The 27,706-nt window shown below is 39.7% G+C and overlaps 1 long non-coding RNA gene across 3 annotated transcripts; it reads left to right on the top strand.

The window, feature by feature from the left end:
• Positions 1–956: 956 nt before the first annotated feature.
• LOC108705484 lies at positions 957–21,822 on the top strand. Of its 3 annotated transcripts, none has more exons than XR_005961866.1 (6): positions 957–1,088; positions 2,938–3,037; positions 5,206–5,300; positions 6,230–6,391; positions 7,695–7,769; positions 21,254–21,822. It is a non-coding gene; the product is annotated as an uncharacterized LOC108705484 (long non-coding RNA). The 3 variants fall into 3 exon arrangements; XR_005961868.1 differs by lacking the exon at positions 957–1,088 and adding an exon at positions 1,100–1,337 and having other exon boundaries at positions 21,254–21,813; XR_005961867.1 differs by lacking the exon at positions 957–1,088 and adding an exon at positions 1,100–1,369 and having other exon boundaries at positions 21,254–21,813.
• The last annotated feature ends 5,884 nt before the right edge of the window (positions 21,823–27,706 follow it).

Here is a 27,706-nt window from a genome sequence, read left to right as displayed (position 1 = left end):
AAGTGACTTTTCCACAGAACCTAGATTCTACATTCTGTGTCACTTAAAGGGTTTTAAACAATGCAGGGGTCAGTTAATCTCTGTGATGATTTAAAGTTTACACATGGTAAGTGGACACAGCAGGCAGACTTTGATGTGGGGGCCACACAAGGAGGGGTCACAGGCCGCATTACAGCCCTGCTCTATATCATACAAAAAGATATTATAAAAGTGAAACCCTTTAACTGATAAAGGACATAAAGTGTCACAATGTAACTTTTGAGGAAAAAATAAAAAGCTTTTGGTTTGTCATGGAGCCGTAATGGGTTTTATAAAAAATAAAATAGGTTAGGTCTTATATTTTGCTTAGGTGTGCAATATATTGTGTTCTTAAATAATGTGATACGTAAATACACTGAGCACCCTAGAAAATATGATTGAGGACAAATTTCCATGTTGTACACATCCCAGCAGGGCTGTAACTGGGGGTGGGGTGAAGAAGCACGTGACTAGGCCGCAAGCTTGAGGGGCACCAGGCACGTACCTCATAAGCAGCCCACCCCCAGCACTGAAAAAGGTTAAGTGGGGACTAATACAGGCGCGTCCGCGCTCGTTTGCGCAGGCCGCGCACACTCGTCCCCGGTTGCGCACACTCGCCCTTGTTTGCGCACGGCCGCGGGAGGGGCGCGACATGGCTTTACTGGGTTCCCAACACTGAACCCCAGAGCTTACACATTCCGTGGATTTGTTTTAGTTCTTTGGCACAAGTCGAAACTTTGAGCAAAAAACATAAATGACTTCTTTAGAAACTATAAGTCTGGGTAGCAGTAGAGGGCATGGTGTGAGACCCCACAAAAAAGAAATAGAAATAAATGTTCTCATTCTTTTTTTTTCCCCAATAAGAAGTAGGCGGTACGAGCAGAGACGGATTACATTTTGAAGGAAGCTTCTGCGTATTAATTGAATTACGGCGAATAGTCCCTCCCACAAGTTAGCTACGTGATGCGTCACTGCGCTTACGTGTAGTTGTGACGCCAGTCTCGCGTGATGAGACTTGCGGCGCTGGGATCTTCTGTAAGACGTGGGGAGCTAGGCGCTTGCTCTAAACAGTAAGTAGCGATTCGGGACTGGGGGCTGTGTTAGGAAAAGCGGGACTGGGGGGGCAGTATGAAGGCTGTTTAGGGGAAAGAACGTACAGGCCCCTAGCAACCACCTTCCCTCCCAAAATCTGCAGCTCGCTGACAGCAGTGGGCCCGGTAATCCAAGTAAATGCAGCCAAGCCCCCTTAACACCTAAAACCTCCCGAGCGCTGGTAGACTGGGCCGCTCCCGATGGCGGACACCCCAGGGTGTTGGAAAGTATGTGGTGCAGTAGTGAGAGAAGCCTCTGTGTATGTACTGTCATATATTGTGTGTTTTATTTACAGCGTTAACCCTGTGATCAGTGTGACGTTGCATGAAGGAGAGTGAAAATGTATAAAGCTAATTGGGCCCTTGTAAGAGAGCAATTGGTTTAGTTGCGTGCAGCATAGCTATGGACATACAAATCAGTCCCACAATATAGTGTGCAGTGAGCAGCCGGGGAATAGTGCAACGCTGTGTGCTGCTGTATTGCTGCAACTCAAGTGCTATCAGTGCTGTACCACGTGCCAAAGAGTTACTTGAGCAATTGTCACATCAGCTTTGGGAGAGAGGAAGGTGTTGGCAATTACAGAGGAGAGGGAAGCTCATTCCTCCTGAATAAAACACTAGTCAAAATCCATGTTTTCCTCCTTTTATATTTCACTTTGTGCGTTTCATCTGCATCAAGCATTCAAGCGCATATATAGAATGTTACATCATTATCATTTAAATAAATGCTCGCGTGGGGGGTCCAAGTCCTAAGTGATTATGTGCCTCCATACATAATATTATAATAATTCATGTGTTTTACGTTGCATGAATATGTGTTGCCAAACTGCCTGACACTGGTAGCCTTACCCCAAATGATCTTGCTTCTATAAGCGACTTGTTTCTTCTCAACTGCTCCCCGCATCTGATATTTTTCATTCAGTTCAGAGATTGGCTCGTTTGTGTTGGGAACAGTGGATGATACGTCTGTGTGTGCTCACACGCTGCACAGCTAAGATTGAGTTCAGCCCAAATACACGGAAGAAGATATTTGCAGGCTGACCTCCTCCGCTGTGTGTGAGCACATACTGGCTGATCAGATTCAAATCAATGGAGCAGAGACAGGGAGCAGATTTGTTTCTCTGCCTGCAAAAATACGCTGACTGACAACAGCCGGAGCCTTCAGCCTGTGTGCCTATAACTTTAACAGAAAGTAGACATTGTCCTTCCTAAGGGGTGCAGGCATAGGCCCTTTTTAAATAGTTTAGAGAGCCAGAAAAGCGGATTACTATGCAAACTACTGCCATCAACTAGCAGATGGCATGCCTGCTTTATGTCAGACATCTAAGTTTGATCTGAAATTGCTCCAGAATCATGCAAAGTAAACAAGCCTGTGTACAAAAATATTCTGTTTTAAAAACCCAGTTAGATAATGTTTTTTTACCCGCCTAGATGAACTTCCTATTTAAGAGCCTGCTAAGTATTCTGAAAATTTGGTTCCTATTGCAGACCCCCCAGTGAAACACACTCATCATTTAAAATCTAGATACTAAGTGGATTATTGTTACATTTCTTTTTAGTGATCATCGCCTTATTTTATATTTGTCAGAGATAATTATCCATTTCAGTACACTTTTTTGAGTTATCTGATACACAATATTATTTTAAAGCTGCTCCTCTGCTTTAACAGTTTCCTATATTATGTGTAAACAAATAGTTTATTTGGGGGAAGTATAACCGTAACACTGGAGAGCTCTTGAATGTTTTTTGAAACAGATATGTGACATTTTGTTAATTTAAAATTTCTGCCTAAAGTGTGTTCTTGAGCTTTTTCTGCTTGCTGTCTCAGGAAAAACACTGAAGGAACCTCTTAGTCCAAGAAGTTACTCACAGAGGAGTCCTAGACTATATCAGAGAAGATTCAAGAATGGCTGCAGACAAAGCAGGAGGTACAGGTTCTTTTACTGTAAAGATTTATAAAAGAAGTGGTATTGCTGCTTTTATTCTAATGTTATTTGCAATAATCACAAATCAATTGTATATAACACAACCAGAGTATTATAATTAAAGTTTAGTGTGTTTACAATGAGCTTTAGATGTTTGTAACTGCCATTCAGCAGCTATGGTTGTTAACATTGTAATTGTCATTCACTCCTCATATCCAGTCACTTATTAAATCATGTCACTTCCACCTAAGGAACATATCCAAAATACAATCATTTATCACCCAAGATGCTGCCAAAATTTGTATTCACTCTCTCATCCTATCACGTCTAGACTACTGTAACTCTCTTTTAATTGGCCTTCCCCTCCAGAGACTGTCACCTCTCCAGTCCATAATGAACACTGCTGCGAGGCTCATATACCTCAGTAACCGCTCCTCCTCTGCCTCGCCATTCTGTCAATCCCTGCACTGGCTTCTGTTACCTTTCAGAATCAAATTCAAATTAATGACTTTCAAAGCACTTCATAACTCTGCCCCACCCTACATCTCTGAACTCATCTCTATATACTCACCCAACCGCTTACTACACTCCTCTACTGACCTGCTACTCAACTCTTCTCTCATTACCTCCTCACATGCTCGCATTCAAGACTTTGCAAGGGCTGCACCCCTCCTCTGGAACTCTCTCCCACGGTCTGTCTGACTTTCTCTCTACCTTTCTGCTTTCAAGAAATCTCTTAAAACGGACTTCTTTCGAGAAGCCTACCCTCACTCTGCTTAACTACCAAACGCAACACTACATACAGTACCACATTTCTCACCCACTTAATTCAATCTTGCCCACTCCCGCACCTTGTGTATTACTCCTTTCCCTTTAGACTTTATGCCTATGCATAGGGCCTTCCTCACCTTTTTGTACCTGTATTGATTGTGATGTATGTAACTCCATATGTTCTATATATAGAATATAATTATTCTATATATAGAACATATGGAGTTACATACATAATTAATATAATTCATGTGATTTAGTTGTATAATCACATTTACTTCACAGTAATACGCAATATGTTGGCGCTCTATAAATACATGTTATTAATAAAATAATGATAATAATTATTTTGCTTAGTGTAAATCAGAAACACCCAATTGAATGCCTGTATAAAGATACAAAAATAAACAGTAGACAGCATTTGAAAAAATATTTCTGATGTACTATTTGGAAGCAGTTAAACAGAAATTAGTGCTTGGACAGTGAACTACAAACTTTAAAGGACAAGGAAAGTCTAAAATAGAATAAGGCTAGAAATGCTGTATTTTGTATACTAAACATAAGCCTGAACTTACTGCACCACAAAGGCTAATCAAACCAATGATTTATGCTTTCAAAGTTGGCCACAGGGGGCTGTCATCTTGTAACTTTGTTAAACATCTTTTCCTGACCCTGCACATGCTCAGTGTGGTCTGGGCTGCTTAGGGATCGTCATAAACAAAGCTGCTTGAATTCTGCATGACTGGTAAGTAAGGCGGGGCTCCCCCTGCTGTTCATAAGTATGATTGTTTCCCTGCTCAGCAGTTAGGGACCATCTGACAATTCCTATCCACAGCAGTAAATGAAGGGAGAATTTCACTGCATACAGTCAGGTTTCTTATAAAAACGGTACACATTTTTTTTTTATTAAAGTATATTGGAGATCGGTTTCTTTTTCATTAAAGAAAGTAAAAATGGGATTTTATTTTTTTGCCTTTCCTTGTCCTTTAAATTACTTACTATTCCCAGTTAAGAAGGATGCTGTAAACTTTACTATTTGATATACTGGGAATAAAGAACACTCTATTGTAAAATATAAGAATATGTCACTGAGGTGTTCCATATGGAGGCTGAAGTATGAGTTCTTTAATACAGGTCATGGTATTCAGAGGTGACTTCTAATATCTTTATATTTTATAACCCGTGGTGCATTGTTTGTTATAATAGACAAATTTCAGTAATTCATACAACACAACTTGCATTGATTGTAACTGATGATATAATGAAGCATGATTTATAACACTAGAATTTACAGGATAATCATGGCTCTTTTGTATTATATGTATAAAAGAATAAGATTTGGACTTTCTTCTTTCCTCATCAAGGGGGTTTTAAATGATTTTTCTTTGCTTGATACTTAGAACAGGGAGTTGAAAAACACAAGGGCTCTGCTGATTGGTCAAGCATATCTGACCTTGAGAAGGAATTATCAAGAAGTGCATTACAAGCATTTACAGTAAGTCTTGTACATTTTCACGCACACACAATGCAGCTATTGGTATTTTCGAAAATTTGGAATATACAGTGTGTTCATCAGATACTTTCAATTTGCATCTACATAAAATATAACAATTTTGCCTATATCTGTCTACAATATTTTCTCTCCTAGTTAGATTAATTCCATGTGTAAACATCTTATTTCTTGGTTACTCTGTTTTATACAGTTAGATAAGGTGTAGTACAAGCAGACACCTAAAAAAAACAGGTTTTAAAAACAATACCTATTCGAACAAGGTTCACCTATCGATTTACTGCAAATGTTTTAAAAATCACATATACACCGTGGTTTGATTTTTTTTTTTTTTTCTTTTGTTTCCATCATTATGCTATGTTACCGCACCCTGTTACCACTGGCAGCACAATCTAAGTTGATGGGTAGCTTATATAAATGTCATATGTATGTGATGCCACCAAGTTGAAGTGCTGCAAATGTACATGATATCTTTAGGAGTATATAAACTATATCTAAACTGAACTAATTTGCGTTTTTAATTTTTACTAATATTTGATCCTTGCTTCGCTGTGTAAAAAAAACAACACAACTGAAGATCAGTTGTTGGAGAAATAGAAAATGAGGCGCTACAATCAGCAGTTTATGTTCCCAATTATATTACTACTGTACCAAAGCAATTCTCCCACCCTGGAGCTTTCAGATAGTAAGCAAGTAGTGGTACCTACTCATGCCAGCTAGCAACAGCACTTCTTTACTGTCCCAAAAATGCAGTCTGACTTGAATGGGGATTTGTAGTGAGTTACTGACCCTCAACAGAAATTTAAATTATGCTGGGGAGAGACGGTGATGGTTTTGGTACTAAATATGCATTCTGACATATGTCTGCTAACATCTGTAACACCATTATGTTTTGTTTTATTTGTATTTTATAGGCTGGTAATTATGAAGCCTGTCTACAGCATCTAGGAGAACTTAAAGAAATCAACAAAGATGATTATAAAGTAATCCTGAACTCCTGCTGTAGCTGAGTTGTATAAGAGTGGCCAAACAACTACTGAGCTGTTGAAGCAAACACTTAACCATTAAGGAATGAGGTAATAAAATGTACCTAAACTTCAAATAAGAAACACTCATATGAAAGGTAGTCTTGTGTTTTGATTTAAGAATTAGTAGACTTTCTTGTAAATTCTTTAAAATGTTCAATTTCCAGACCGTTAAGTATTTACCCCTTGAAAGTTTTTATGTTTTATTGCTAGAACCTAGATTTACATTGGATTTAATTTTGTTGTTTTAAAACTAAGTGGATTTAAGTAATTACAATGCAAAACGTGTAAATTGTCAACACCCCTTTTAAAATGACATATTGAAATAATCACCAGTGCCGCCAATCTTTTGTAAAAAAAAAACACAATGTTTTTGGATCAGCGCCTAAAGCAAACGGAGAGAGTAGAAACAAATACAGACAGAAAATATGGTGTAGTATTTTTGATTTGTTTGAGACACCCAGTGTTTGGAAAGGTGAAGTGAATATTTAATATAAAGTTTCCTCTAAATTAATTCTTCCACCAGTGTCACATACAATTATGTATTTTCCCAAAGGGCACCTTCACCATCTTTGGCTAAATTTGCCTACTCACAAGATAGCAGTAGGGTTATCGCATGTAGTAATAGTACTCGTGTATCCTTGGTTTTTCCCAAGCAGTACAGTATCCAGTATCCTCCCTGATCAATATTCAGACTCCAAAGCAGGGAGCCTAATCACACGCGGCGGTTCATTTTCCGGAAGTTGACTTCAGGTGACTTCGATAAAACGAACCGCCGCGTGTGATTAGCGCCGGCGTTTTTTCATTTTAGCCGGAGCAGATTCAGGGAAGGCGTTTGGGGAGATTGGTCGCCCCAAAAACATTGCGATTAGTCTCCAGGCGACCAAATCTCCCCAAAAAAACCTTGTGTGGCCTGACCCTTAAGAAATAAATCTTTATATTTTATAGGATTATTTGTGTATATACATTATCTTTCATCCTGTAGTGTGTTTATTTTTCACCTTTCTAATCTTTGATAGTAATTCTTAAAATGTAATTTTGATGTACAATTATGAAGTGCTGAAATGTTTTCCATCAACAATGGCAATTTTGTGTCAGGTAGATAAAAGCTTTAGATTCATGTGGCGTTTTCTGGACAGCTGTGTTTCCATTTATTTAATGGCACTAAATAAATACGCTTTATATAGATGTGAAGACTCCATGTTTATTCCAGTATAGTGTGTTGTTGGTACAAATGTTCTTAACACATTTCAATTGTCTTTTCATTCTATTTAATATCTTGCTTTTTAACCAATTCTATGTTTTTCTGCACACTTTCTTTCCTATGATGCTTTCGTTGCCACTGACATTCTAGGTAGGCGTATTTGTCTGAAAACACCTAAATCGTCTCCTCAAAGCCCTACAGGACCGTTTACACCACACAGACAAGGTAAAGATTCACTAATTCTAAATCTGAGCGTTCCCCCCACTCTCCAAATGTTCAGTCAGAGCGGGCAGGGTGGAGAATCCTGTCTGGAAATGGAATCGATTAAATTACTGACACCACAAAATACACAAATTTCAGTGAGTCATGTGACAGAAATGACATCCGAACTCACCGTTTATAAGGATATAATTTACAAGCTATTCATAGCTTTTGTGTATTATATACATATAATCTACAAACCAGCTAATTCCCTATGGGCCAGACTGTAAATTATATCCTTATAAACGGCGCGTTATTGCGTCAGAACGCGCCGTTTATATCTTAAAGAGACAGCAATCATTACTGGCGTGCTGTCCCTGAAGCTTCTCCTCCAGCTTCGCATCACATTCCCCCCCTCCTCCTCCTCCCTCTCCCTCCCTTACTTCAAACAGTCGCTACTCCTTCTTCACTACGGCTGTAGCCTTCCCTCTCACTGCCTCCCAGGTCTTGCGCCCTCTGCCGATGCTTCCTCAGAGTCTTTCTCTTCCGCTCCCCCCTCCATTTCCTGTCACGCTCCCTCTGTGTCTCTCTTCCGCCCCGCCCCCTTAATCTCCGGTTACACTGGCAGAGTCTCTCTCCGTCTTTCAACCCCCACCTCATCTACAGGCCGGCATTGAAACTACAGTTCATGTCAAATCTGGAAAACAAATGGTCCGATTCTAAGGAGAGCACAGATTTATAGGTGGTTACTCTATCTTGAAGCATGGAAAGGCTAGAAGCTAGGTAATCTGCCATGATATTGCTCACGTGCACAACCCCCCTATCACAGAACATTAGCTTTGGGAGCATAGCAACACCATTGAGAGTTTGAGAGCCGCTTCCTCTTTGCAGTTGCAATTTTTAAAAAATTCATGCGGTGATCCTCGATCTCTCTCCCTCTTCCACTCACCCCTCCATCTCCTGTCACGCTCCCTCTGTTCCTCCCACGTCACTATGGTTTTGTTCTACCGGTCGCTCCCCACCTCCATCTATAAATCTCCGGTCAACAACATGTCTTGCTCACTCTGTCCTACCGGCCCAAAGTCCCTCTGCCTCTCCAACTCCCACATTCACCATCAATCTCCTGTCTGTATTGCTCACACTGCTGCTTTAACCCTTTGTTCTTCTGTGCCCGTGCACTTTCCACCCTCTATCTCTTTTCCCTTTCCTCCACTGCAACAGCCTGCAGAAATATGGCATATATAGTCAGCATGCCACAGTCACTCATATCAAAGGAGGACAAAAATGCAACTACAACACAGGTACAGGGACTATGTAAAGCATAGGGGAAAATGGAACGGAAATAAACTGAAGTGTGCATAGATTATGTGTGTGTGTAGATTATAATGAATAATGCACCCACTACCGAAATTTATAAAGATATTTGTAGTCACCTCGGAGTTACGTGACCTGTATAAAAGCACTCGGCCTGCGGCCTCGTGCTTTTATATGGTCACGTAACTCCTCGGTGACTTATAAATTACGGTAGGGGGTGCATTATCCACTATATATAGTACACAAGATCCATGAATATCCTGTAAATTTTATCCTTATAAACGGCACTTTATCAGTTATAATTGGGGCTTAGTGATGTCGTTTCTGTCACATGACTCACTGAAACGTATGTATTATAATAAATAAAGTACCCCCTGTTGCAAAATTTGAGGGTATTCGAAGTCACCTGGGAGTTCTATGACCTGTGCTTCGGCCTTGTGCTTTTATATGGTCATGGAACTCCTCTGTAACTTATAATATCCTTATATTTTACAGTAGGGCTACTTTATTCACTATATATTGGTATAGATAAAACCAAAAACGTTTTAGTACTGCTCATCAGTCAAGCAACTCTTATTGCTTTTCTGCAGTCTTTTAAGTCATCCTAGTTATATTATTTTTTTACTTTTGTATTTAAGCTTCAGCAAAACCAGTTACCAAGCAGAGTCACAAAATCATGTCACAGAATAGGCGAACCTCTAAGTAACCTTTATGGGGTTACATGGCTTTTGAGGGAGCAAATGGAGAAACTTCTTATATAACAATGAATAACAAAAAAAATTATTACACGCAAAAAACAATATGTGTCTGACTTTATATTCTCTGCACCCGTGAAGCAATATTGCAGGTCAACTGATCTAGATTTAGAGATCAAAAGATCTAGGGGCAGATTTATTAAGGGTCGAATTGAAAATTTCGAGTTTGTTTCAGTGTAATTCGACTAGGGAATAGTCCAAATTTGTATTTTTGCAATTTATCATGTAGTGTACCTTTTAAGAATTCAAATTCGACTATTTGCCATCTTAAAACTGCCGAATTGGTGTTTTAGCCTATGGGGGACCTTCTACAATCAATTTGGAGTAATTTGGTGGACTTTTGAAAAAAAAAAAAAAAATTAAATTAGATTTGATTAAAAGTTGCAGGTCGATCCTATTCACCGTTTATAAATTGTTGATGGCAGTTTTTAGAAACTCCCATAAACTCGAAATTCGACCCTTGATAAATCTGCCCCCTCGAGTAGAACCCATTCTGATTTGTTTTAAAGGGGTTGTTCACCTTTAAACTAACTTTAATATGATGCAGAGAGTGATATTCTGGAGCGGGTCTGAATAGAAAAATAAGTAATAAAAAGTAACAGCCACACTGAGCAATATTTTTATTTATTTTTTTGCAGCCAGGGTCAGTTGGTTCACCTTAAACTGGCTAAAAAAAACTTTGATTTAATTTCTGTTGGTCTTTTTGAATTCGAATTTCAAAGTTTTTCAAATTTGAAATTCGACCCTTGATAAATCTGCCCCTAAATGAATGTATATTGGAAGCTTTCTTAGATACACATTTTGTTTCTTTGTGCAAAGAAGAGTTTTCGGGTGGAGGGTTCCCTTTAATAATCAGTATTAGAAAAGTAATATTGGAAATGTTCACTATAACAGAATATAACAAACAGATTTTTCACAAGACTTTTGAAAGAATGTGTTGCTAATATCTTGAAGCAGCTGGAAATATAATGAACCTTGTGTGCATGAATCGTCATGTTCTTTGTAATCCAACTATGAAAAATGTGTGTAATTCTGCTAGCTATACTGTGGTTTATGCAAATGGCAGTTTTATGCATGTCAAATTTTTGGGGGGTCAAATATTGTCTCTCCTGCTTCTCCACTTTTATTTTTATTTTACATAGTGTAAAAAAAGCCTTGAACAGTCATAATAGGTCTCGATCCTTGTTTGACAAAAGACCTCATAAATTAATTTAATTGCATGGCAGGCATAGGAAAAGCTATTGCGACATGGTATGTTTGTTTCCTTGCATGGAATTGCACAATTGATTTTTTTCCTTACACACTAATAAATATCTTACCCGAAATGGCAATAATACAAGGCTGTTCTATTTACAGGCCTCAGCTTAGTGGCATTGTGGTATAGCTTTTGCTTTGTTCATATATGCCACACATACAGTATTTTCTTCATCATATTTATATATGTTAACCTGTTTAGTAGATACGTTTGTGCTATTCTGCCTAGGTTTAGTCTTCATTACTTTTGATTTTGTCAGAACCTGACCTGTTCTTTATACAAACTAAAGGGGTCCTCCACCCAAAAACAATGTTTACATAGTAACATTTTAATGTTTTGGTTTTCTGTTGAATTTAAATAATGCCTTCCTAAACCGAAGCAGTAGCATTTTTTCTAGAATACTGAAATACAAATGGCAAATACATTTTTAGTTGATAGGCAGTTCATTTCCTATTTTCCTTACTAGTTTATATAACCGTACAGGTATAACAGAACATTATTGTATAGAATATATCTGAGTTATACTTAACTTCTCAATCAACCCTCAATTTGAAAAACACCCCTACTGGACACTCCTTGTGCTAATCCTCCTTTCTTTCTTTCTTTCTTTCTTTCTTTCTTTCTTTCTTTCTTTCTTTCTTTCTTTCTTTCTTTCTTTCTTTCTTTCTTTCTTTCTTTCTTTCTTTCTTTCCCGGGGGCAATACACGGGAGGGGGGGTGGGGGGTTAGCGCCGAGGAGGTTTCCTTCCCCTTTAAGCACTTTATTATCAAGAACAATCTGCACATGTAGGGAAATGTTTCTTTAACAGTAATTCTTTGGTCCATCAGGGAAATGTATTTGCAAATCTATTCAAAAACACAAAGTTATAATTATGTAATTGAATTAGGTTCATTAATTTAGTAACATAAACTACTAAATAAGCAATGTGGTTTGCCTTTGGTGCTTGTTACTGCTATGAACTACAGTTTCCTAGTGGTAGGAAACTACCTGCAATATTGTTCTTTTGCATATTTAAAAGGGGGGAGTTTTTTGACTGCTATATTTTACTGATTCAAAATTAATTTACCACAGTATAAGGTGAGAGCCTACATTCAAATGAAGTCTCTAAAAGCATGTAAGAGGTAGGGATGCACCGAATCCACTATTTTGGATTTGGCCGAACCCCCGAATCCTTCTCGAAAAATTAGGCAGAATACCGAACTGAATCCGAACCCTAATTTGCATATGCAAAGATCGGGCGGGAAAATCAAACCTGCCCAATCGAGATCTGGATGATTTTTGGGCAGATAGCTGTCTGAGAGGCCCTCTGGATTCTCCATGCACTGGAACAGAGTAAAGCTGAGCACACTCCTTCTTTTGTTCAGATAGCCTGGTGCACAGTGTAAGAGGGTACGGCAACCCCCAAATACGACAATTGTGCAGAGATACACTGGCACACAAGGCAATTAAAGTGCAGGGTTACCCCTTGCGGTTTATTTTGTGCGAACGTGCACGTTCGCACAAAATAAACCGCAAGGGGTAACCCTGCACTTTAATTGCCTTGTGTGCCAGTGTATCTCTGCACAATTCTCCATGCACTGCCCATGTACGGCCACCTTGGGTTTTTGGTTCCCCCAGTAGAGCTCCACAGCCTTTAATGGGATATATTTGATTTTTTCCCCAGAATTGAGAGTACAACTAAAGCATTGACTGATGACTGTTTGCCATTCTTAAATGGACATACAGTTTAAGATATGCTTGTTTGATAGGGATGATCCGATCATTGTCTGAAACAGACAATGGTTATTGCTATGGCCCTATTGAATTATTTCAAAGGGATACTGTTGTGAAAAAATGTTTTTTTTTTGTTTTGTTTTTAAACACATCTGTTAATAGTCCTGCTCCAGCAGAATTCTGCACTGAAATCCATTTTTTAAAATTGCAAACAGATTTTTTTATATTTAATTTTGAAATCTGACATGGGGCTAGACATATTGTCAGTTTCCCAGCTGCCCCCAGTCATGTGATCTATGCTGTGGTAAACTTCTTTCACTCTTTACTGCTGTCCTACAAGTTGGAGTAATATCAATCTCCTCCCTTCTTCACCCCAGAAGCCTAACAACAGAAAAATGGGAAGGTAACAAGATAACCACTCCCTAACACACAATAACAGCTGCCTAGTAGATCTAAGAACAGCACTCAATAATAAAATCCATGTTATATTGAATAGGAGAAACAACTGTTTGCCAGAAAGCAGTTCCATCCATCCAAGTGCTGGCTCTTTCTGAAAGCACATGACAAATCAAAATGACCTGAGATGGCTGCCTACACAACAATATTACAATGAAGAAAAATACATGTACTGGTTCAGGAATTCAATTTTATATTGTAGAGTGAATTATTTGCAGTGTAAACAGTGTAATTTAGAAATATAATCTACATCATAAAAATCATGACAGAATCCCTTTAAGTGAACAGGAGGGAGTGTAAGAAAATTCTGCATGGACTTGGTGTCGGATTAAGCCCGGTTAGGCAACAATCTGTGTATTCTTGGGAACAGTTCAGTATTAAAAAAAAAAAACTGTGTAAATAAATAGGCTGTGCAAAATAAAAAAATGTTTCTAATATAATTAGCCAAAAATGTAATGTATAGAGGCTGGTGGGACTGGATGTGTAACAAAACAAAGCACTACTTCCTGCTTTGCAGCTCTCCTGGTTTTCACTGATTGGTTACCAGGCAGTGACCAATAAGCAGCGCTTATTGAAAGTGTTATTGGGACCATGTACTATTTTCATGTACACAATCCCACAGTTATACTCATTTTCCAGTTCAATAGTGCTCGGATTAAGGTAGCCATGCACACAGGTTGATTTTGCTTGGTATCTGACAGATCCGCTCATTGGCTATACAAACACATTCTGTACAAGGGGCCATTTGTGGTATGGCCTCAATTATTTTTTTCCGTTCATTTGCACTAACAGTTGGAAGTGAAGAGGAGTCACAGCTGACATGCTGGAATTTTTAAAACCAGCCAAATCCTCACACTGACCAATATCCACAGTACATGGCTGTTGGTTAGGATCATCAGGTTAGCATACCCATGTTTAAAATCATACCAAACGTTGTACAATTTTATCAGTAAATGTATAGCAAGCTGTACTTTATGCATGCAGTCGCATCTCCCACCCCACAAACAATGAACAGAAGGTTGTTCAGCAGTCGCTGTTTAGACATTGCTAAAGTGTTTTATAGTTACACAAGGCTCCATTACGGGTAACAAAAATAACAGGAACCTCTGGCAACTTAAAGCACATTAGGGTAATGGTGAATGCTGCATTTCAAGAGCAGGGGGTATTAAGTACACTCCTAGCACTATGAAAATGCCATACCTGTTCTAGACATGGGCGTTTCCTATGCTTTCTGGTGCAAGATTGAAATTGGTACAACACCAGCACCACAGAAGTGCCTGTAAACAACTTAATACCCACTGCATATAAAACTGCATGAGCATCAAAACAGGACGGGCCATCTATTCAGATGTCAAAGGGAATGCAGCCAATATAAAGCTCATTATTTCTCACTGTACATGTTTAATGATTGCCTCTTTTTGTGACAAGGCAACTTAAAGGAGAATTAGAGTGTAACTAAAGATGTAGTTTAGAAATGTTGTACATTATGTTTTGGGCTTTTATACCAGCCCAAGGAAACCACAGCCCTTTATCAGGGAAGATCTGTGCCTCCGAAGATGTCCCAGTAGCTCCCCATCTTCGTTTCTGCTGATTCACTGCACATGCTCTGTGCTGCTGTCACTTACTGAGCTTAGTGAGCTTAGGGACCCACTCATAATATACTGTACACACAGAATATAAATATCAAATATCACAATATAAGTCTGATTAGTAATTAATACAGATAATTACTACATGGCAGCACAGAAACCAGTGCAACTAGCATCAGAATTTAAAAATTGGCCCTGTAGCATCAGCTTATATTACAGGCCAAGTCTCATTTTCTGCTTGATAATTAGCGACAACCCCTAAGCTTAGCTTCTCAGCAGCTGCTCAGATCCCACTGAGCATGTGAGTGTCACAGACACTTTCCAAGATGGTGACCCCCTGTAACAAGTTTGAAGTCCTGGATCATTGCTGATATTGCAAAGCTGAAACTTTAGGCTGGTGCAATAAATGTATTATATAATGTACAGCATTTCTAGCCATATTTATTTTTAGAGTTAAGTTCTCCTTTAAGGCTCTGTACCCTATACATTTACAAGAAAGTGAAGCAGGCACACGGGTCGCCCCCACCGATGCCTCCCCTCGCCTCCCCTATATCTGCAGTAGGACTCTAAACTTGGCAATTTGCACCTATGTCTATACCGCATCAAGTTCAGATGACCAATACAAGAACATGAAGAACTATAGAAACCTCAAAAGGATACACTCTGCATCTAAAATTTTAATTATTGGGGGAAGAAAAGTGTGCGTGGGTCCTGTCAATTTGATGCCATGCCCCTAACACTGTGCCCAATTCAAGTCCCTAACTCTAAGACAGTCTTTGCGGATGGCTGGCTTCACCACCCAGACTGGCTGTGGGATTGGGATTGTTTTAAGGATTGGGGTTGGGATGGGGGTGTGGTATTGACCTCCCTAACACTAACCCAGCACCGTCCCTATTCTTAGTCAGTACAGGATGGCACGGTCACACACCCAGACTGACTGGCAGTCAATCCACGGTAGCATGAGGACCACCAGATTGACCTCCCGATACATGGCATCAAATTGGCTACAGGAGCATACCAGCACACTCTCCATACTTTTTTACATCAATAAATGGAACACACAATAAATAAACCTGATATGCAATAACCTTTTTTGCTTAAAAATACCCATAACACAGTTATATCATAAAATATATCAAAGACATTAATTAAAACATTCAATATATTTGGTCATGTGTAAAAAAAGATGTGGATGTAGACAAGGCCCAAAACTATTTAAAGTCAGCATTAAAAAAAAATCTCCAGTGGGTACCTTCACTTTTCTCCAGGATGAACCTAGAGCAAGCAAGAGGGCAATGGAGCGACCTGTGTGCCAAGAAAGTGAAGCAGGCACACGGGTCGCCCCCACCGACGCCTCCCCTATATGTGCAATAAGACTCTAAACTTGGCAATTTGCACCTATGTCTATACTGCATCAAGTTCAGATGACCAATACAAGAACATAAAGAACTATAGAAACCTCAAAAGGATACACTCTGCATCTAAAATTGAATTATTGGGGGACGAAAAGTGTGCGTGACTCCTGTCAATTTGATGCCAGGCCCCTAACAGTTTGCCCAATTCAAGTCCCTAATTCTAAGCCAGTCTTGGCGGATGGCTGGCTTCACCACCCAGACTGGCTGTTTGATTGGGATTGTTTTAAGAATTGGGGTTGGGATGGGGGTGTGGTATTGACCTCCCTAACACTAACCCAGCACCGTCCCTATTCTTAGTCAGTACAGGATGGCATGGTCACACACCCAGACTGACTGGTAGTCAATCCACGGTAGCATGAGGACCACCAGATTGACCTCCCGATACATGGCATCAAATTGGCTACAGGAGCAATCCAGCACACTCTCCATACTTTTTAACATCAATAAATGGAACACACAATAAATAAACCTGGTATGCAAAAACCTTTTTTGCTAAAAAATACCCATAACACAGTAATATCATAAAATATATCAAAGACAATAATTAAAACAATCAATATATTTGGTCATGTGTAAAAAAAGATGTGGACGTAGACAAGGCACAAAACTATTTAAAGTCAGCATTAAAAAAATATTCGCCAGTGGGTACCTTCACTTTGCTCCAGGATGAACCTAGAGCAAGCAAGAGGGCAATGGAGCGACCTGTGTGCCAAGAAAGTGAAGCAGGCACACGGGTCGCCCCCACCGACGCCTCCCCTCGCCTCCCCTATATGTGCAATAAGATAGGAGCAATCCAGCACACTCTTCATACTATTTTACATCAATAAATGGAACACACAATAAATAAACCTGGTATGCAATAACCTTTTTTGCAAAAAAATACCCATAACACAGTTATAACATAAAATATATCAAAGACAATAATTAAAACATTCAATATATTTGGTCATGTGTAAAAAAAAAGTGGATGTAGACAAGGTGCAAAATTATTTAAAGTCAGCATTAAAAAAAATCGCCAGTGGGTACCTTCACTTTGTTCCAGGATGAACCTAGAGTAAGCAAGAGGGCAATGGAGCGACCTGTGTGCCAAGAAAGTGAAGCAGGCACACGGGTCGCCCCCACCGATGCCTCCCCTTGCCTCCCCTATATCTGCAATAGGACTCTAAACTTGGCAATTTTCACCTATGTCTATACCGCATCAAGTTCAGATGACCAATACAAGAACATAAAGAACTATAGAAACCTCAAAAGGATACACTCTGCATCTAAAATTTGAATTATTGGGGGACGAAAAGTGTGCGTGACTCCTGTCAATTTGATGCCATGCCCCTAACACTGTGCCCAATTCAAGTCCCTAACTCTAAGACAGTCTTTGCGGATGGCTGGCTTCACCACCCAGACTGGCTGTGGGATTGGGATTGTTTTAAGGATTGGGGTTGGGATGGGGGTGTGGTATTGACCTCCCTAACACTAACCCAGCACCGTCCCTATTCTTAGTCAGTACAGGATGGCACGGTCACACACCCAGACTGACTGGCAGTCAATCCACGGTAGCATGAGGACCACCAGATTGACCTCCCAATACATGGCATCAAATTGGCTACAGGAGCAATCCAGCACACTCTCCATACTTTTTAACATCAATAAATGGAACACACAATAAATAAACCTGGTATGCAAAAACCTTTTTTGCTAAAAAATACCCATAACACAGTTATATCATAAAATATATCAAAGACAATAATTAAAACATTCAATATATTTGGTCATGTGTAAAAAAAGATGTGGATGTAGACAAAGTGCAAAACTATTTAAAGTCAGCATTAAAAAACAATCGCCAGTGGGTACCTTCACTTTGCTCCAGGATGAACCTAGAGCAAGCAAGAGGGCAATGGAGCGACCTGTGTGCCAAGAAAGTGAAGCAGGCACACGGGTCGTCCCCACCGACGCCTCCCCTCGCCTCCCCTATATGTGCAATAAGACTCTAAACTTGCCAATTTGCACCTATGTCTATACCGCATCAAGTTCAGATGACCAATACAAGAACATAAAGAACTATAGAAACCTGTGATCACCAAAGTGATCGCATGTACTTACCTGACACCCCAGACCGGTGAACCTATCGGGAGAAAACTGCATTGGCCTGGGATTCTTCCAGCAAGCACCAGGGAGCGATAGTCTTCTGGCTTTTTTTTCTTAAATTCCCAGGGCAAATGCATGTGCAGTAGAACGAAATAGCTGGCTTTTTCCATTAAAAAAAAAGTTTGGCTTCTTTCTCTACTGCGCATGCACAGCTGCGAGAAAAAACAAGAGGCCAGAAGATGATCGCTCTGTGGTGCTTGCTGGAAGAATCCTGGGCCAGTTCAGTTTTCTCCCAATAAGTGCACTGGACTGGGGTATCAGGTGAGAGCATGTGATCACTTGGGGGTGCTTAACTTTTGGCACCCCAAGTAAAAAGACCTTTCCTTCTCCTTTAACAGGTCTGGTTTGGTGCACCAGCTAGGAGAAGAAGGCAGGCAAGGCACGTGCATGTATGCTCTTGGATGCGTGTACATTCAGTGTTGTCACTGGCATGTGCCAAAGCCTGGCATAGTATACAGAGCTTGGATGCACGCGTGCCTGGATCTGTATGCATCCAGACCCAGCAGTGACCAAGAATGTATGGATGTAGCCTAGGGGCCCCACATGTCATTTATCCACCACTGGTAAAGGCAGTATTTTATAAAGCTGTGACATTAGATAGAGCATACCTGTTGAGGTACAGTATAATATTAAATCTAACCATTTGAAGCATACAAACATTTCTGAATCCAAGGTACTTGGATTTTTGTATTACGTATTCTAAGGAAGTGTGAAACATCAAACATATTATTGCAAAACATTGGGGTGTCTTGTTACAAGACTCTTCTTTGATGGATAGTGGAATAGTCTGTATATAGGATTTGGTATCACTGCATACACGGAGAGGCAAACATTTGTGCTCCATTTTGGTGCAAATTGCATTGTGCTAAACACAAAGTTATACTAGTTTTTTGTACTAAAGAGTATAGTTCCTAAAGTTCCTTTAGTTCCTAAAGACTACATGGATTAATGTGAGCACAAAAAAGTTGGAGCCAGGTTTGTGCTTTTTTGGATCTATCATTTGTTCCATTTTTTTTTTTTAGTATCAGATCATGGATATAGCATATACAACAGTTTCTAGGAGAATCTGTGTTAATTTATTAGAAAATATTTTTCTCTATAATGAGGGTCCTTACTGAATGCTATATATGACCCTTGCTCTCGGAGTTATCTCTGACAAATTAGAGGACACACGTTGATTAAAAAAGAAGGCCTTCCCGTATTTCTGAGGCTTCCAAATAAGGATATACCTGTGTAAAGAGAATAGAGAACTGGCCTTAAGGATAGGGACAGTGAGATAGTGGTACACACATACACAAAAAAAGTCATTTTGCCACAAACTTCTGAATTAGGAAGAAGCTCTCTTTTTTTATGGAGCAAAATTACTTTGTCATGAGTTGCTAGCCTCAAGCTATTAGTGTGTTGGGTGATGCCTCATTAATCAAGCAATGTGTGTTGTGTGATTTCTCATCTGCCTGTGCTTGTGAAAATAAATTAAAATATAAGATACTATATAAGACTTACGGTGGCCATAGACGTAAAGACAAATACAAGAGTCCTCTGCAGTCTGCACTCACCCATTATCAATATATTTAAGACAGAGACATTTTGTGCATACTGCTACTGAAAAATACCTTACCCTTTAAACAAAAAAGGGATTGTTTGTCCATATATTGCAATATATTTAAGCTGGCCAACTACGTCAAAGTCATCCCATATCTGGCCAGTCCTACGCTCAATTTTCATCTGATTCATTAAGAATTCTATTGCTTCATTATACATTTTATAAAGGGACTAAGTTTTACCTGCAACTTACTTGCTGTTTTCAAAGTAAAACGATGTCGTCAAACGAGCGGATCACTCCCTGATATGTCCACATTGAAGTGGGCGATATCGGGCTGATACGATCGTAATGCATCTGATACAGGCGTTAGGATTGCCGGGACCGCATAAACGAACAGATGCGCCGTGATCTGACGGGATTTTTCAACATGAAACTTCCAGGGGGATATTCTAACGCTCTGCCTCTGACGAAATCACGCAAAAGTGCATCAATCCTTATCCAGGGAGCCACTATCCCTTAAATTATATCTCAAATCCAGTAATTAAGGAGAGCACTCCAAGCAATACTGATGTGATTCAATTTTATTTGTGGACTACACAATGTTTCGGGAGTTGCGTGCCCTTTATCAAGATCTGGCCGACTTTCAGCCAGATATCGATCGGGAAAGCCCGTCGGATGGCCCCACACATGGGCCAATAAGCTGCCGACTCGGTCTGTCAGCAGCTTTTATCGGCCCATGTATGGAGGCCTTAAAACCAGCAAAGGGGCAGTATTATTATCTGTCCTGTGCACCTGGCCAAAGCTGTTTTTGAAAAGCAATAACCTTTGGTAACGTAAGTGTTTTCTTATAATTCTGTCACATGCTGCAGGTTGTCTATAGTGTTTAAATCAGACTGGAAAATCTAAATGAAAATATAATTTTCATTCATTTACAAATATAATCTACTTGTACCTCTAGAATCTGATCAAGTGTATACAGTATATATGAATGATAACAAGTGTTTCAGTGGACATTGTGTTTTCATGTGATGAACTACCAAGACCTGCTCTATAATACTCTCCTTGTGATTTTCCCCCCATTTTCACATCTTTCACCTAACTGGGTTAAAGTCAGAAATGGATTGGTGCTACTGCTATGAGTAGAGGATTTAATAACTGCATTTGACAATGTAAAATCAGCATATAACGTGTCTGTGGGTTTGTAAAAATGAAAAAGTCAGTATTATGAAGCATGATGCATGCAAAGTAAGTCTTATTGATTTAAATTGAAAGCACAAATAAACATTATTTAAGTTATAGATTTTGACTTTTTACTCTTCCTTTCAGCATGTTCAAGGGAAAATTTCTTTGTGTATTCTTTGCTGTGCTCATTGCAAACTCAATGGCAAAGCCAGGAGGCTTTGCAGATGAAGATGGTATAAACAAACGAGGTGTCCGAAGATTTCCAACTTTTACTGACACAAATAGGCTCATTGATCTTGTTGAAGAACTTCCAGCCCGTGTGGGTGGAGACAGCACCGTGGACCACTATGGGATGCAAATCACTTGAAAGCCGAAGATGCCTGAAATCTTTGCTTGCAAAAAGAAGATTGCCTTTCACTCATCACTACAAATGAACCATTGGTCTTTCATTCTTTGTGTTTCTATTCTATTCTATAGGGTCCCGGACTTTCTGCTGCAGAATCAACAGGAAACCTCAACACGTCAAGGATACCAATAGTGCAGACAAGGATAAGGCGTAGAATGAAGGCTGGCCTGGCAAGGTTCAGGACAGGCAGCAAGAATCAGAGGGGCAAATTCACTAAGATCCGAAGTTGCACCAGCGACAGCTTCGCTGCACTTCGCATGGGGTAGTTTCGCCAGCGCTACGCAAATTCACTAAAATGCGAAGTTGCGCTCAGGGAGGCGAACGGTAGCAAAGTTGCGCTACTGTTACTTCGTCAAGCAAAGCAAGTTACGCTAGCGATGCCTAATTTGCATATGGCGCAAAGTTAAAATATAATGGACGTATATGCTGCAGCAACTAAATTACACTACACAAGCCCAGGAAACCTTTAAAGAATAAAATAAAGGTGTTCTCCCACTGTATTGTTGAGTTGCCATATGTTGGGGAAGGAGGGTACCTCCAGAGAAATTTATGCTATTTTTCATACTATCACCCTTAAAAAAGTAAAAGACGCCAGCATTTTTTGGGACAAACTCCTATCTATTGTATTGAACTTCGCCTGGTCTGACCTGGCGAAGTAAAGTCTGGCGCAAGAGGTAATGTTCAGTAAAATGCGCAAGTTAGTGAATTAGCGTAGTTACGTCCCTTCGCCATAGCGCAACTTTGCCTGGCGTAAGGGTGCGAAGTAAAGCTAGAGTAGGTCCACTTCGCTAGCGAATTTGCGCTTAGTAAATCGTCAAAATGACGTCACGCTGGTGAATTTGTGCTAGCGTTAGCAGTTTGGCACTTTAGTAAATTTGGCCCAGAGTCAAAGGCAGGCAGGAGTCAAAACCAAAATTAGCGGAGACGAATGGGGTTTAGCAGAATCGAAAGTCAAAGGCAGGCAGGAGTCAAAATCAGAGGGACCAGGTGCACATGCGCAGAGTTTGAACGTGCTGTGTGTCTATTCGCCTGGTGCACATGCGCCGAAAGGAGACGCTCAGAGTGCATATTCACTGGGCGTCTATGTGCAGTAAGCTCAACCCGAACCCGCCAGTCAGCGTGTCCTGAGGTAGGCATAGAAGGGCGACCGACGGGGCGGGTTACAGTAATACAGTGAAACTTCCATTTTACATACATTCATTTTAAGTTTTGCCGTATTTTACACTGTGTATTTGAAGTCCCATTAATATGTATTGCATATTGTATTTCCCTGATTTTACATTTTCTTGGATTTTTCTCTGGTCCCCTGAAAATGTAAACGGGGGTTCTACTGCATTTTCAGTAGAGAGAGAACAATGGACCTATCTCCTTTCATCAAAGGTGACAAAAAAGTTTCTATGGCAAATGTTGCTGAACACTATACATCAACAACATATATCAACATACAGTATTATCAAAGGTTAAATAGAGTGAACTCTAGTCCTGCAACATCAGGGATGGATTTTTCATTTGATGCTCCATAATCCCTTTCCCAGCTCTCTAAAGCCAGCGTGCCACTTAATGCAAGACAATTCGCCAATGAGGCTACTAGTTTTTCTTTTTTTATGCAATGGTCACTGGAAGCATGAAACTTATTTCTACCAGAACTAAGTATTTATTCTTCTGATGTTTGATTACTGTATCTGCAAAATCTGTAGACTTACAATAATAAACATAATGATAAATGTATTGCCTAAACAGATGATTATTATCCTCTTAATTATGTTTGTGATGCCTACTCAGGATGGATCCTCAAACCTTTACTGTAAGAATTGTAAATATATTGTCCCCTGACTTGGTCTAGATAGAAAGTGAAAGAGTGAGGACTTTAAAAGGGAGGCAGTCTGATATGCCCTGTGTGTCCCAATGGTTAAAGACACCTGATAATAGATTTCCCCCAAAACCGATACAGTATTTATATGGAGCAAAGTTAAATACTGGACCAAGCTAATTGCACCACAACTAATAAACATAGTTTATATTTCAGGGATTGCAGGGAGTGCATGGTCCTAAATATATGGTAGCAATGTATTACAGCAATTTGATATTGGTTTGGAACTTTGTGCCCTGATCTAGAAAGTAACTTCTCTGTAGCCAAAGTATCCATATCTAAATCATGGCTGTACCCCCTGCTTTCCATACAAAATTTGAAAAACAAACGAAATTGAATATGTGACAATTAAAAGCCAGCAAGTATAACACTAGATAAGAACAATATTTAGGGAATATGGGAGGCAGGGCTTTAGGACATAGGCTAGGGGGAGGTTCATAGGCTATTCCCCCATTTCCATTTAATTCTAGATGCATACAGTGGTGTGAAAAACTATTTGCCCCCTTCCTGATTTCTTATTCTTTTGCATGTTTGTCACACAAAATGTTTCTGATCATCAAACACATTTAACTATTAGTCAAAGATATCACAAGTAAATACAAAATGCAGTTTTTAAATGAGGGTTTTTATTATTTAGGGAGAAAAGAAATCCAAACCTGTGTGAAAAAGTAATTGCCCCCTGAACCTAATAACTGGTTGGGCCACCCTTAGCAGCAATAACTGCAATCAAGCGTTTGCGATAACTTGCAACGAGTCTTTTACAGCGCTCTGGAGGAATTTTGGCCCACTCATCTTTGCAGAATTGTTGTAATTCAGCTTTATTTGAGGGTTTTCTAGCATGAACCGCCTTTTTAAGGTCATGCCACAACATCTCAATAGGATTCAGGTCAGGACTTTGACTAGGCCACTCCAAAGTCTTCATTTTGTTTTTCTTCAGCCATTCAGAGGTGGATTTGCTGGTGTGTTTTGGGTCATTGTCCTGCTGCAGCACCCAAGATCGCTTCAGCTTGAGTTGACGAACAGATGGCCGGACATTCTCATTCAGGATTTTTTGGTAGACAGTAGAATTCATGGTTCCATCTATCACAGCAAGTCTTCCAGGTCCTGAAGCAGCAAAACAACCCCAGACCATCACACTACCACCACCATATTTTACTGTTGGTATGATGTTCTTTTTCTGAAATGCTGTGTTACTTTTACGCCAGATGTAACGGGACGCGCACCTTCCAAAAAGTTCAACTTTTGTCTTGTCGGTCCACAAGGTATTTTCCCAAAAGTCTTGGCAATCATTGAGATGTTTTTTAGCAAAATTGAGACGAGCCTTAATGTTCTTTTTGCTTAAAAGTGGTTTGCGCCTTGGAAATCTGCCATGCAGGCCGTTTTTGCTCAGTCTCTTTCTTATGGTGGAGTCGTGAACACTGACCTTAATTGAGGCAAGTGAGGCCTGCAGTTCTTTAGATGTTGTCCTTGGGTCTTTTGTGGCCTCTCGGATGAGTTGTCTCTGCGCTCTTGGGGTAATTTTGGTCGGCCGGCCACTCCTGGGAAGGTTCACCACTGTTCCATGTTTTTGCCATTTGTGGATAATGGCTCTCACTGTGGTTCGCTGGAGTCCCAAAGCTTTAGAAATGGCTTTATAACCTTTGAAATTGAACTCAGGTGTGATAAAACACAGTTAAGTTATTTTTTAACAAGGGGGGCAATCACTTTTTCACACAGGCCCATGTAGATTTGGAGTTTTTTTTCTCCCTTAATAACGTAAACCTTCATTTAAAAACTGCATTTTGTGTTTAATTATGTTATCTTTGACTAATAGTTAATGGTTTTTGATGAGCAGAAACATTTAAGTGTGACAAACATGCAAAAGAATAAGAAATCAGGAAGGGGGCAAATAGTTTTTCACACCACTGTACATTTTTATAGATATACCTAGATATTGCTTATAAAATAAGCAGAAAATGCTAGGTATTGGTTTTGATGATAATCTTTTTGCACCTGCACACTAGTGGGCCAGACGATTATTGCCTTGTAATGCTCACTGTCATGTTTCCAAGCAGTAATCTCTTGACCCGAAAGTGCACCAGTAGGGTCCGGCAAGGATGATTAACATCAATGGAGAATCCTAGTGTTTTGCACTCCATCTCCCAAGCTTGAAATTGCACAGGTGGTCCATTTCTGGCAATAGCCCTTTGCCAAACATAAATATTCTGATTGGTTGTTGGCACTCTTATTTAGTTCCTCAACAGACACACCTCTTTCAGTAAACTCACACTCAACTGCAATTCTCTCTCAACTTTAAGCAACCAATCAAAATTACTCCATCTAAAGATGCTGTAGAAATCAGTAAGATCTGTAGCATCAAAGTTGAAAATCACATTTTCCCCTTGGTTTTACACCATCGTCAGCACTTTATTAGCAACTTTTTTCCACATGGAAAACTTTGGGGTATTGCACGAAACCCAGTGCACATCAAAAAATCATTGGGACTTATATGCAACCTCGACCGGTATGAGATGCCAGATTTTCTGATTTGGACTTTTCTATCATCAGGGTTTTATCAATTTAGAAAAATTCATGATTTTTTAAAAGTCCTATTTTGTATGAAAAAAATCATAAATTTTTCGTGATTTTGGCATTCAGAGTTTAGTAAATAACCTCCTTAGTGTTAAAAGATTACTATAAATACAGGCAGGACTTGGCATATGTTAGCAATTTTGTGGTGGTTTCTTTACCACTAGATGTCAACCTTATACACACTTTGTACTTTGGATTGGATTCACTCAGTGCCAGTACAATCCTTTTATCACAGACATATAATCTATATAGAACTATAGGGTAGAACTGAGTCTTTTTTATTTTGCTCACTAAACAAAGTTTTAGGGTGATCTCAGTCTTTAACGTATTCACCTAAAGGCCCACAGATGCAAACTTCTAGAAATAGTTATATAATGTAGTTTTACTGAACACACCCAGGGGCACATTTACTAAGTTCGAGTGAAGTATTAGAATAAAAAATACTTCAAATTTTGGCTACTTCGACCATCGAATTGGCTACTTCGACCTTCGACTACGACTTTGAATCGAACGTTTCGAACTAAAAATCGTTCGACTATCCGACCATTTGATAGTCGAAGTACTGTCTCTTTAAAAAAAACTTCGACCACCTACTTCGCAAATGATTTTTCCTACGATCATTCGAACAAACAAATTGCGGTAAAGGATTTTACTTCGACGGCCGAATATCGAGGGTTAATTAACCCTCGATATTCAACCAATAGTAAATGTGCCCCCAGTGTTCCAGTAAATTTCTGTTGTAAATATGCAAAGCACTTTACACATTCAGTATTTCTAACAAATGACATTATTATTTATTACATGATTGTTCCTTATCAAGCACTGCTGCTGTACGTAACTAAAATTACTTTGTTTACGACCTTTTGATGTTATAACACAATAAATTGTAGATGGCCATGAATTACCACTACAAATTCTTTCAGAATAAACACCTATCAGCAGTGGCGTAACTACCGGAGGATCAGGGGGTGCAATTGGGTCCACACCCCCTCAGGGCCCCCCGGCAGCTCACGCGCCACTGGATTCCGGCAGAAAATAGTGTACGGACGGGGCAGGGGGGCCCGGCTGCGTGTCCCTCGCCAGGGCCCGCCCCCCTCTAGTTACGTTACTGCCAGTGTTAAACTGGGTCTCCTATGGCCCACCAAAGAACCTGAAATAAAGGCCCACCCTTGCGACAATAGGATGCAGTTAGTGTTAAATATTATAGGTATAATAGGCATATTTTAGAAATAAAATTGAATTTTATTTGGCTTGCAGACCAGTCCAACAGTGGAATAACAGTGCAGAAGTGACAAAAGTAAAGGGTACTGGGCCCCACGGAAAATTCTACTGTCCTTTTCTATTGCCAACCTTTCAGTAAGATTATCAGAACAGTTAGGATCACTGTTAGGCCCCCAATGCTTCTGAAGCCCCTTGTATTGTGTTTACTATCTTGTTTAGGGTCACTTGTAGATCTATAGTCTGAGTAACTGATGGGCCATAAATCGATTCTATGGGGCAGATTTATTAAGGGTTGAATTAAAAAATTCTAAGTCTCTAATTTTTTTATGGTCAAAACTCTCAAATTTGAATTGTGAATTATCCAAACTCCATTCGAGCTTCAATTCGAATTCGAATTTTGAGATTTATCAAACTCTGGCATTTTAAAAAGTCAAATTTGACTATTCGCCACCTAAAATCTGCCAAGTTCATGTTTAAGTCAATGGGAGAGGTCCAGGGACTAATTTGCACATGTTACTAGCCTTCCTGA

The sequence above is a fragment of the Xenopus laevis genome, chromosome 6L (genome assembly GCF_017654675.1).
Source record: "Xenopus laevis strain J_2021 chromosome 6L, Xenopus_laevis_v10.1, whole genome shotgun sequence".
Taxonomy (NCBI): domain Eukaryota; kingdom Metazoa; phylum Chordata; class Amphibia; order Anura; family Pipidae; genus Xenopus; species Xenopus laevis.
This window is presented reverse-complemented; position numbering and strand designations above follow the sequence as displayed.